The 11581-nt window shown below is 38.2% G+C and overlaps 1 protein-coding gene across 1 annotated transcript in view; it reads right to left on the reverse strand.

Moving 5' to 3' along the window:
• The window catches only part of TENM2 (teneurin transmembrane protein 2), a 737821-nt gene extending 727262 nt beyond the window's left edge, over positions 1-10559 (reverse strand). The window contains exon 1 of the mRNA XM_036391814.2: positions 10486-10559. The gene's annotated coding sequence lies outside the window, so the exon portion shown is untranslated. The remainder of the gene's footprint in view (positions 1-10485) is intronic.
• Between the last annotated feature and the right edge of the window lie 1022 nt (positions 10560-11581).

Genomic DNA, 11581 nt, shown 5'->3' on the forward strand with positions numbered 1-11581 from the left:
CTTCTTTGGTGGTGTTTTACACATATGCAGGATTAAACCAATCAGATATGGAAAAGGACAGGAAACTCACTGGTTTGTGACCACAGAGGTTTGGTTATTTTGAATAACATTGTATTTCAAATTATAGTAAGGTTAAGAGTGGGATTCTGAACAGTTCATGATAAACAACTGTTACAGTGATCATTTCATCTTAATGTCAGGGAGATTTCATCCTGATGATTCAAATCTCTTTTTGCTTTAGCACCTGTATCGCTCTTAAAAGCAGCACCTGTATTGGTCTTAAAAGTATTTCCCTTAAAACAGGCCTCTGACACCAGGGGTGAGGCTCTGAAGAGTTACCTCAAGATCACAGCAGACAAGATGATCATTAAGTGTTGGAATGCATGAAAAAAACCATATTACAAATAATCAAAGACAGGATAAAAATAAACACCCATGGGCAATGGGCTGACATTTGTCACCCAATGTCAGAGTGCCCATCCTTGCTTCTTGTGCTCCAAGTCACAGCTGTAACTGCAGCCAAGGGTTTGTGGGCTGACATTTCCTTTCCTTTACTTACCCAACAGAACAACTGCCTGCCTCAGAAAAATCTTATTCAATCAAGATCCCTGGTCTTAGACTTTGCAATAATACCCACAGCATGCCAGTGGGTCAAACACCACCGATAATTTCATACTAAATACTGATTAAACATGAACCCTACACAAGTATTACACCTAAAGTCAGGGAATTTTTTGTTTCTTCATTCTTCCACCAATCCTAAAGAGGAAGATCTGCTTAGAGCAAACTCTTTCAGGCTCCAGCTCCATCTCAAACACTGGCAGTCCCTGCTAATCACTCTAAGTGCATCCCTGATTTGTTTACCAGGGAAACTGCCACTTGTCAAACAGCTCTCAGTGCTGTTGTTTACACGCTGCAGATGTAAATCATGATGTGACCATGCCAATGTGACAGCAGCAAAGTGTCCGAGCTCCTTGAAGGAGATGAGATGACAGGGAACAGAACAGACCTGCACAGCTGACAATTCCTGACACTGAACATAGGTTGTTGATTTTAGCCATTATTTTTTCAGTTTTACATAAAATCGCTTTGGTGACTTATAAATATTATCAAGGAGGAGAGGCCACCTCACTTCACAGAGCTGTGGGTCACACAAGAAAAGCTGTCAGAGCAGAGTCAAAGACAGGCAGGGCCTTTGGAGATGACATTTTGTCCTGCCTGGTGATTTCATCAGTCCACCATGCCCTTTGGAAGGTAAAGATGCATTGCTACTGAAATGGGGAGTAGACAAGAGGACAAAGATATCTTTTATTTCTCTTCACCTAGTCTTCAATAATGAAAAATTAATTTCATTTAAAAGCAAACATGCTGACTTAGAGACTTTCTCAAACTGGCATGCCACCATCCCTTCAAAATTTTCCAAGAAAGAGCAAAGACTCCTACCTGAACCAAGTCCACTGCAAACAGGAAAAGGAGAGAGATGTGGAAGACAACACAAACCTGGTATAATAATTTGGTCAGGGCTACACAATAAATTGAAAAAAACCTAGCAATTAACATTCATTTTCACTCTGTAAAAGCACCTTGTTACTGCTTAAACAGCTTGTTAATATTCATTGTGACAGTGGTTTGGTGCAAACCCATTGCTGCAATTCAGAAAATGCTGTAATACAAAGTTCCTTCTGGGGTGTGGGGGCACAGCTGGTTCTGAAACCCAGCTCAACCCCAGCGACCCCTTTGGGCTCCACCTTGGCCTTCACAGAAAATGCACAGCTGGGGAAAAGGAGGAGTGGGAGGTGATGACCTCTGAGTCCCCATTTTGAACCACATCTCATCTGCAGTGATCAAAGAAAGGATTTCAGATATTTTATGTTCTCCAGCTGTATTTTGAAGCATGTTGACTTTTTCTCCTTTCTCAAAAGAATTTGCATACATGCTAAATTCAGCATACAAACAAGAATGTGAGGAATAAACTTAATGGCTTTTCCCCAAATGCCCACAATTTTCCATTACTAAACTGCAAGTTAGTCTAACTTCTAGTGGAAGGTGTCCCTGCCCATGGCAGAGGGGTTGGAACTAAATAATTTTAAGGTCTTTTCCAACCCAAACCATTCTATGATTTTAATCCCCCATTCCAACTTACATTAAACAAAACCCAAAGTAAGAACATTAAACTTACATTAAACAAAACCCAAAAATGTATATGATTTAAAATAGCTTAATAACTTCCATTTGTGTCCATCCCAAAACTTGACAGCCACGTGTATATATAAAACACAGCCATGAAACCACACTGTGAATTAATTTTATTTCCTTCAGTCCTCTCAACATGAGGTCATCAGCAGAAGGAGGTTTAACACAGATGCTTAAACTGCACCTGGATTGGATAGTAGATGATGAAAATTTCCACCCCATCCTAAATTCTCCACTTCTGAGAGGGTCAGAAAAGATAAAAAGGCTTGAAAAGTCACCTGAGGTACCAAAGCAAGTCTAAAGTAGTGTTAGCTGGAGGTTTTTGTTGAGTGTTGTCCTGGCCCCCTCACCCCAGTCCCTGTCAGGTGTTTTCTGTGAGTGCTCAGGCAGTCGGTGCTGATTTCACTGGCACGTGCACAGAGCACAGATAGGGGCACCTACACCCTGTGAGGGCTTAGGGATATTTTGTGCCTGGATTCTGGGGTTATATCCAGGGAACACAGAAGGAAATTGGACACATTTGGTTCGGTACTCTCTGCTGCTTAAGCTGATGTCCAACAAGCAGATCACTGAACAACATCCGAGCTGCTGCTGGAATTGTCACTGGTGGGGAGTCAGATATTCAACACTGTCACTGCCCGTCCCAGGCCAGCTCCAAATCAAACAGCAGTTCTGCTGAGGCCATGAACTGAGTTGCTGGGCTAAGAGTTTGAATCAGAAATAGGTGTCAAATTGGTGTCACATCGTCTCACCAAGTCTCTCAGGGAGGAATGGTTGCCTGCAGAACGTTTCATTCCACAAGAAGTATGAGTAATGCAGCAGGGAGGAAAAACAAAGAACAGAAGGCAACCTCTCCCTCTCTGAACGGGGGCACTGTGTTGTCATTAATGACTAACACCAGAAAGTGTCTGGAAAAGCTGCAACAATAAGCATAAGGGAAACTGAAGCAATCACATCACACTTTCACAGCTATAAAATCTCTCTGACATGCTTGGCAAGGAAGTTTAGTGTGAAGGGACTAGTATATGCAGGATGTAGTAGCAGCAGATAAAGAATGAAAAAAGCCTCTGCATTTGTTGATTAATCACAAGCTTGTCCTTGAGTTCCCTTCAAACTTTTGACCATGACAAAATTTTTTTAAAAAATTATCCAAGGAAAGAGAATGACACCATGTTCTGAGAGTGAAACATCAACAAGGCACCATCAAATTTGACAAATCTATAGCAATATACTGTGTATTACCCTACATGACTGGATGAAATTAGGGGCTGTCAAAGTCAGTAACTAAGTCCAGCAGCAATTTGAGACAGATGGATCTTGTGGAGAAAACCTGAGCATCCTCAAAATGCTCTTTATTCAGCAGTTAGGTTGTTGTAACTGGGAATAGAAATTTAAAAATAGAAGAAACTTTCATTTGAGGAAGCTGGAAGTCTTAAATCAAAGCCTGGAATCTCAAAAGCAGCATTTTTTGCTTAAAACACATAAAAATTTTGGTACCTATGGATAAAACCTGGCTTTTTCCACGAGCATTGTGCCACATTTGTATGTTGTGGCAATAATTTTCAGCTTTGGAATTCTCCTCCTAAAACAAAGCCATTCTCCACATAAAACCATATTTTGAAAGACTGTGTAAGGCCCATGGAATATCCCTTTTTGCAGATGGACAAATTTCCATGAAGAAAATAGGTATTTTGGGTAGCTGATAACTGCATTGAAAGAAATGCCAGGGCAGAAACTCACTGTACATTAACAGGGTGCATCAGGCAGGTCAAAACCTTGTTCCTCTTTGTTTTGTTCCTCACACAAACAATTTGGGCAAAATTATCAAGAAATTAAGTGTGGGTTTTTTTTTTCCCATTTCTTTTTTGTTTCTTTTCTGTACTGCAGTTAATTTAGGAAAACATTTTCTAAGGTATGCCCTAAAATTTCTCAGAGCTACCAGGGAGTAATTTCCTCAGCCTAATCTCCTCCACAAGATTGTAAAAACTGTAGGATAAAAGGGGAACTGTGGCGATTTACCTACTAATTAGTTGCTCTTATTAAGAGGAGCGAGATAATTGATTTTAGGATGCACTACCCCTTATTAAGACCTAATTTAACTGTATATCAAAGACTAATTAAATGGCATTACTCCATCTCACTGATGAGTTTTGATGCTTGGTGAATAGATTTGGGTGAAAAACGAACACTCAGTAATAGATTTCTAATTCACATAGATAACTATGAACTAAGAAGCTGAGCAAAGGGAATTTTGCATTATCTGAAACTAACACATTTTTTGGTATTCCTTTACACGGATATTCTGAAATGAAAAAAATAAACATTTAAACACCTGCTGAGAACTACAGGGAAAGGGAAAGACAATGAAAAGGCTCTCTGTGTAAAGTGGTTATTTAAACATTTAGGTAATTTTCTTACAGTGAGGAATTAAATTTGTGAAAAGACTATGTTCTTTCGTGTGTATTCATCTGTTTATTCTGCACAGCTTTGTAGCTACATAAAGAGATGACAAATAATATATACTATTTGACAAATAATATATACTATTTATTTGTGCCATTTTTTAAAAGCATTTAAAGAAAAGAGACTTCAGAATTATTTGAATTTCTGATTATTCCAATACCTTGCAGCATTGAAGTTATTTAGTGCTGAAAAGGAATGAAGAGACTGAATTACATGCCTCCAATTCTTTGAAATCATCTGCAAGTTAAAATAAATATGAAATAAGAAAAGATTAAGTTGCTTTTGTGCAAAGGAATGGCAGGGACTGAGTTTACTAATAAATCTTTCAATATTCATTTAAATGAAATTATCTGTCCTAAAATAATTCCTTTAGCAATCCAGTGTCTGGTTCAATAAAAAACAACTTACAGTAAATTTGAGTGTGTAAAGGAAATAAATGCAAAGCTTTAATCCCATCAATCTACCCTCTAAATAAAATGTTTTGTCCTCTAGACAGAATTGCTCTGACAATACAAACTCATCATTCTATTTAATCTCTCAGGTCATGGCCCCAGAGATTATGATGAGCTGTCTCTCAAAGCCACACTGTGTTGCAGTACAGCATCTCTTGGATAAATCATAGGATCCTCACCCAAAAAAACAAAGACTTCACTACAGCTCTGGGGTGTATTTCCTTGTTTCTATTGGTTTCTTTCACTGGCACGAACATAACTGCATATGGGAGCATCAGTCATGTGTCACTTCTCCATTCATTTTTGGCCAAGGTGTGACATACAAAAACAACAATCTATAGCTTTTAGACATTTAAAGAAACTGTACAGACTGAGAGTTATTCACTTGAAACTACAACTTGAAGGTATAGAGTTATGCTGTATTAGCTGAAGGATATTTACACATTAATTATTCTTCTACTAATTCAAGTAGAAATAGCAATACTGTAAAGGAAAACAAATATTTATTTCAGCATTTGCACCAATCGTATTTATAAATAGATGTGCAAGCAAACTATTCATGTAAACATTCCATAAAGAACCTTGGGTATGACCAGCCTTGCAGCCAAGCTATACATGGAAGATTTTTGAGCAAATAATTGCAACAGAATTTACTCTTCAGTTTGTAGAAAATGCGGGGTATTTCATATATTAAGGCATTTATATCGAAATATCTAAATGCTGGTAGAGAAAACTTGCAGCTTTCTAAAAAAGAACTAAAATGCAAATAAACCTAAATATTACATTAAGAATATAATGCTATTCCTTCTTATTTAAAACATGTCCTTTGTAAGCATGTGGAAGTTGCTGTCTGGATTTAGAAATACACATCCCCTCCCCCTTCTCTACATTTGCACCTTCATAAGTGCAGATACACACTGGGTGCAAAAATACTCACACTCAATTGCTGTGCTACTAACCACCATTTTATTCATGTTTTTGCCTAGCACTCAGTCCTACTATCACAGATATTTGCTAGATCAGCTGGTGAAGAATGGGTGTGTGCAGGAACTTGGGTCTAAATGCAGATGTACAGCTACTGATCCAACACAACAGGCAAAGCAATGTTGCTCTAAGACCTTTTCCCAAAAATGCATGCTAAACTTAAAATAGCAACACAAAATATCCCACAACCCTCTGGCACTTTTACTCAACTCACTCCTTATTTTCTTCATTTGAATTTTGCTCTTTCAAGATTTCTGCTGGCACTTTCTGATTAACACCTTGAGAGATTTCAGTACCATCATAGGACTTTCATATTCTACTTCAGGTCTCTTCTCTTTATACTTAAAACAGAGACTAACATTAACTGAATGCAACCCTTGATCATAAATTGCCCATTCTGCTGACATGAAAAAGATACCTCACTATTGCATAAGAAAACTACAGAAAGAAAAGTGAACAGTTTGGAGACTTCACTTTAATGTGAGAATAATGAATTTTCTCTTAATGGAGAATTGCTGTGATAATCACTGCAGGCTTTGCTACAGGAGTCACAGAGATTCTATTCCTCAACATTATTTTAAGGTGCCCATTGGCTTAATGGCAAAAAAACAATATCAGTGCTCAATATTCTGCTACAAGGACAGCCCCCTTTTCTGTTTTGCTAAAGACACTGGCACAAGGATGTATTTGGCATTAAAATACAGGATGCAATATCAGAGAGAAGAACAACTATTCCAATTAATTTCCCTGCACTGATGAAAAGGTTAAAATAGGGGAAGTTAAAATATCAAGTTGGATTTTTTTTTGTTGTTTACTCAGTGAGCAAGAAGAACACCAGGCAGCTAAATAAAAAAAAAATCCAAAACTATTACTGCCTTACCCTCTCCAATTAACATTTACAAAAAGGAAAATCTGACAGTATTCAATAGCCAAGTCTTAGCAATTATTAAAAAGCACAACTCAAGTAATCAAGCAATTCATATATTACTAAAGAAAGAACCAACAGTAGAACATGGTAAATGGCCAGACAAGTTCTCTACAAACAAGTATTGTAGAATGTCAGCAACAATGTATGGTAATGAGTTAGCTATAATTAGTACCACAAGCCTTAAAATAACTCCATCCTCCCAAGTTTGCTGTATCCTGGATATGATTAAATCTTTTTTTTTTTCTCCCCAGCATAACTAAAATGGTAATTGAAAGCTGATTTAGGATCAAAGACAATCTCAAGTTTATAAATAGTTGTAGCTGGCTGTGAAGTCTTCTCGTCAAAATTTCTTGAAAGTGCTACAATAGTAGTATACTTGCAGGAACTGAACTGAAATCAGATATTTTCTGAAAGACTTATAGACAGGAAAAGAGCTCTGAGGAGGGAAAAAACCCACAAATACTTTATCATAGAATCTACACCACTAAGCACTGTTAGATGAAGATCAGTATAAAACAGTACATTTGATGTATCTGAAAAAACCCAAAACCAAAAACCAGACCCCACCACAAAAAAAAAAAAAAACCAACCCAAAAAAACAACAGTTCCAATACCACTAGCGAGCAAATACCAATTACCACTGAGAAGCCCAAATTACTTGTGTAATTCTTTATTCTTTTCATCCAATGTTTTCACAGGACACCAGCAATTACAGGAGCTTTGGTTTTTATTCATGATTGGCAAAATCCTAGCTTATAATCCCTCTAGGTACCAACCTCAATATTTGCAGTTGTATTTAAATTATTTTCTGCTATTTTACCATAGTTTCTGAAACAATGTACTTTAAGTTTCTAAAGCAGTTCCACAAATATGCACTTTTAGAAGTGTTCTTTTTTGCATTATATGAGGCAGCAAAGCAAGACAGAAGCAGTGGAAACTTCTAGAGACAAAAGAAACTTGCTACCCAATATCCCTTCCTCAAGTGACCTCCAAGGTTGTTTGTGGAGCTAAACAACCCAAATAACTTTGGGATTGAAACTAAAGTGTCAGTTCCAAATGCAATTGATCGCATTTAATGATACTTCAGATGCAGAGAAAGAGTTCCCAAGCTGAAGAAAAGTGTGAAGTAACAATTTTGCATAAACCATGAGCTCCCCTATTAACTGAATCTCAACAAAAACCCCACAGAGAATGTGGCTTTGAATTGCTGAAATTTATGTTAAATTTTCATTAAGTGTAATTACCACCTCATGAGAAACTGGATTAATACACCCCATTCATACACAGTGTGTAAAAATATCCCCTGTGAATTGCTGCTATATATTCTAATCCAGTGTTTGGGACACATCTGGATTGCATTAACTTCTTTTAATACATTTGTTATTAAAAAACTACTAGTAGAACTCTTTATTCCAAATTTTTGTCCTCGTGAACAATCTGACCATTTCATTTTAGGGATCTGAAGGAATAAATATAATTGATACAGTTGAAGGCATGACCTCTGATACAAACATCAACTTCCCAAGTTGTTTTTCTCCCCTTCTTATCAGTGCTGAATAATTAACACATGCACAAAACCTGAGCTCATAGCTGAAAAGTGCACTTGAATATTTGAGACCTGCTTAGAGGCTGATGACCTTTCAGGTAGAAAAGTGAGAGATCAGATCCAACAACTTGATTACAGGTTGTGGTGCATTAGCATCACAAATGCCAGAGCCCTGGGGACCAGAGGCTGGGGATGAGGCAGCAGGACAACATTCAATCACCAGGTGAAACATGCCAAGTGAAAGGATGAGAATTTCCACTGTCAATTTGAGTAACTCTTCTGTTTCTCTAAGTTGCTGACCATGTCTTCCCCCCACCAAATAGGTTAGTTTTCTCTAATTTGACTACTGCTTTCCCAGAATAATCAGTCTAAAGTTCTCAGTCTTCTAACACAACTTTTCACCTGGCTGTGCCACATATGTGCTACAGATTTTTCATCTGGCAGTTCTGTGTAACCTGCATGTATGAGCAACCCTGTGATCATCTTTAATTATCCAAACAGAGAAATCATGGAAATAGCACCCTTGAGTGTTGCTGTGCTGACTCTCAAAATTCACAAATAGGTCTTTCAGTACATCTCTGACTTGCAAGTGCAAAGGGAAGCTGCAGACAGACACAACCCCTCATGTCACCAGTTTATATGTGCCATAATCTTCTGCTGACAAGATCTTTCTGCTGAGAGAAAGAACCATATTGTAAAACAGGCCTCTAAACACCCAGAGAAATGAGTAATTAAGAAGTGCTGGGGCAGCTACAGGAAGACAGAAATCCCTCCTCAGCCATTCCTTACAAGAGTATCTGCCAACCAGTGAGGCAGGGAGAGCAACTGAGCACCTTGCTGCACCCAGACCTGAGCAAGGCAGTAGCAGCAACCAATCCAAGCACTTAAAACACTCCTGATTACATCCTAGGCCTTGAATTTTCGCCAGGGAGCCAAAGCACTGGGAATAACAGCTATATTTTTATTTTCCCAAATCACAGGACTCCCTGCCAAAGGCAGCCCAGGACAAGGCAAGCAGAGTGCTGCAAGTGTCAGTAGGGATCTCAAACCCCCAGGACTGCAGCCTGTAATGCAACAGATATTGTGCATTCTGCAGAGCACAAACCTATCAGCACAGCTCAGGAAGCAGATCAATAGATTATAAGGAACCTCACAGCCATCACAATGTCCTCTCTTCTCAAAAGAGACCCTCACTCAGTGATATAGGCATATCTACAAGGTCTGTTTTCACTGCAGCTGTGGGAGTTGCAGGTGTATATATATATATACAAGTATGTATACATACACATATATATTTTATATATACATACAGAAGTGGGTATTCAGATGCATTCACATGTACACAGACACAATCTTAAAGATCTGAACATATAAACCTTCCACTGAAGAACCCAAAAGGAACCATTACACTGGAAATCCTTTTGAAACCCACACAATGAGTTTATATAAAAATCACACTGGAACTAGATTGAGATCTATTTCAGAAACAAAGTGCACAAGCTCGTGACAACGAACACCAAATGCATTTTTAAAGAGAGATATTTTTTAAGAGAGAAATAGACTAAATGCTTGAGCAAATGTGGCAAAAATTAAGAGCAGTTAAAGGCAATAATCAAGTTGACTTCTCAGAGAGAAAAAAATCAAGCAGTATATAGAAATAAGGTTACTGCAAAAGATGAAAAGATAGCACAGAGATATGAATGCAAAATTTGCACAACAGCATGGAAAGTGAAAGCGTGATTAAAAATTAATCCAAAATGATCATAACAAGGACAATTATGGATATTGAAGCAGCAAGACTGATGCTGACTCTGAGAGGAGTAGCACAGACTATAGAATTCACAAGCTCTTTGGATGAGAAAGAAACATTTTTCAAGAATTTAGCTTACAATACGCCTGCTGTCATTCACAAGCATTACCTTGAGGAGACTTTCAGCAGGGGATGAACTCTGAAAACACTTCACAGAGAGGTGTTTGGATTTCCACGTTGAGCCTGAAAAACAGAAAATCACTGGTTAAAGCCATCAGCTTATGACACAGAGGTAGTACTGGCAAAAGTGACAGAAAATATCCATATAAGAAATCTGCCCACTGAACAGAGAAAGTGTCAAGGAGAGAGGTGGATTAGTGGCTTTATCTCAGAAGTGACAGATTTCTGCATTTCAGAAGTGCCGTGCTGGAGTGGGTGATGGAAGGACTTACACGATCAAGGAGAACCTGTGGTTCACCAATAGCTGAGGGTTTTGATTTGATCTAAACTCTTTTGTAAAATCCCATGATTAACCCCATACAGCCACTTTTCCCCTTTGAATTCCAGGGAGATGTATTCCAGGGAGATTGAACAACACTGGAAATATATCCCAATAATATGACCTGAGAACAGGTTAGGAAAAAGTCTGGTTTCAACCTCCCTTCTACACCTCCCCACCCACCCAAGGAATAAAAAGCAGTTTTGGGTTGCAATAAACTTTGTTGTACATGCAGCTAGAAGGCAGCATATTCTTTTCATGTCTCATTTTTAAAGACAGATCATCAGGAAGTCATTATATTGGGAAGATTGGATCTCTGCACTGTTGTGGTGTAATTGAGCACCGCTGTACACAAATATTGTAGATAAAAAAACATAAAAAGGTTTGCAGTATTGGACTTGTCCTTTTTCCTCAACTGTGGTGTTAGGTTTAATCCATCAGCAAAAATAAAGAAAAGTTTCCTCCAAACTTAAACAGAATTTGGTGGATTAGAATATATTTTCTTAATTATTGTAAACAGCTTAAAATTAGATAACCTAACCTATGATTCTGGCTATTTTGTCTGAACTCCACCTCTGTCTGACAGAGGGTTGCAACCAGGACAGGGAGCTACTACCAGCACGTAAGGAAGCAGTGGGGAGTGAGGAAAAGCAGGCAGCCTATTTTAATGGACATGTCTCAATTCACAGGTCAGCAGTGCCTATGCTGCTTTTAAGTCAGCACCAATGCCCTGATGATGTTTTTAAGCTGCTTCTTGCAACATCAG

This window comes from Molothrus ater, chromosome 15, assembly GCF_012460135.2.
Source record: "Molothrus ater isolate BHLD 08-10-18 breed brown headed cowbird chromosome 15, BPBGC_Mater_1.1, whole genome shotgun sequence".
NCBI lineage: Eukaryota > Metazoa > Chordata > Aves > Passeriformes > Icteridae > Molothrus > Molothrus ater.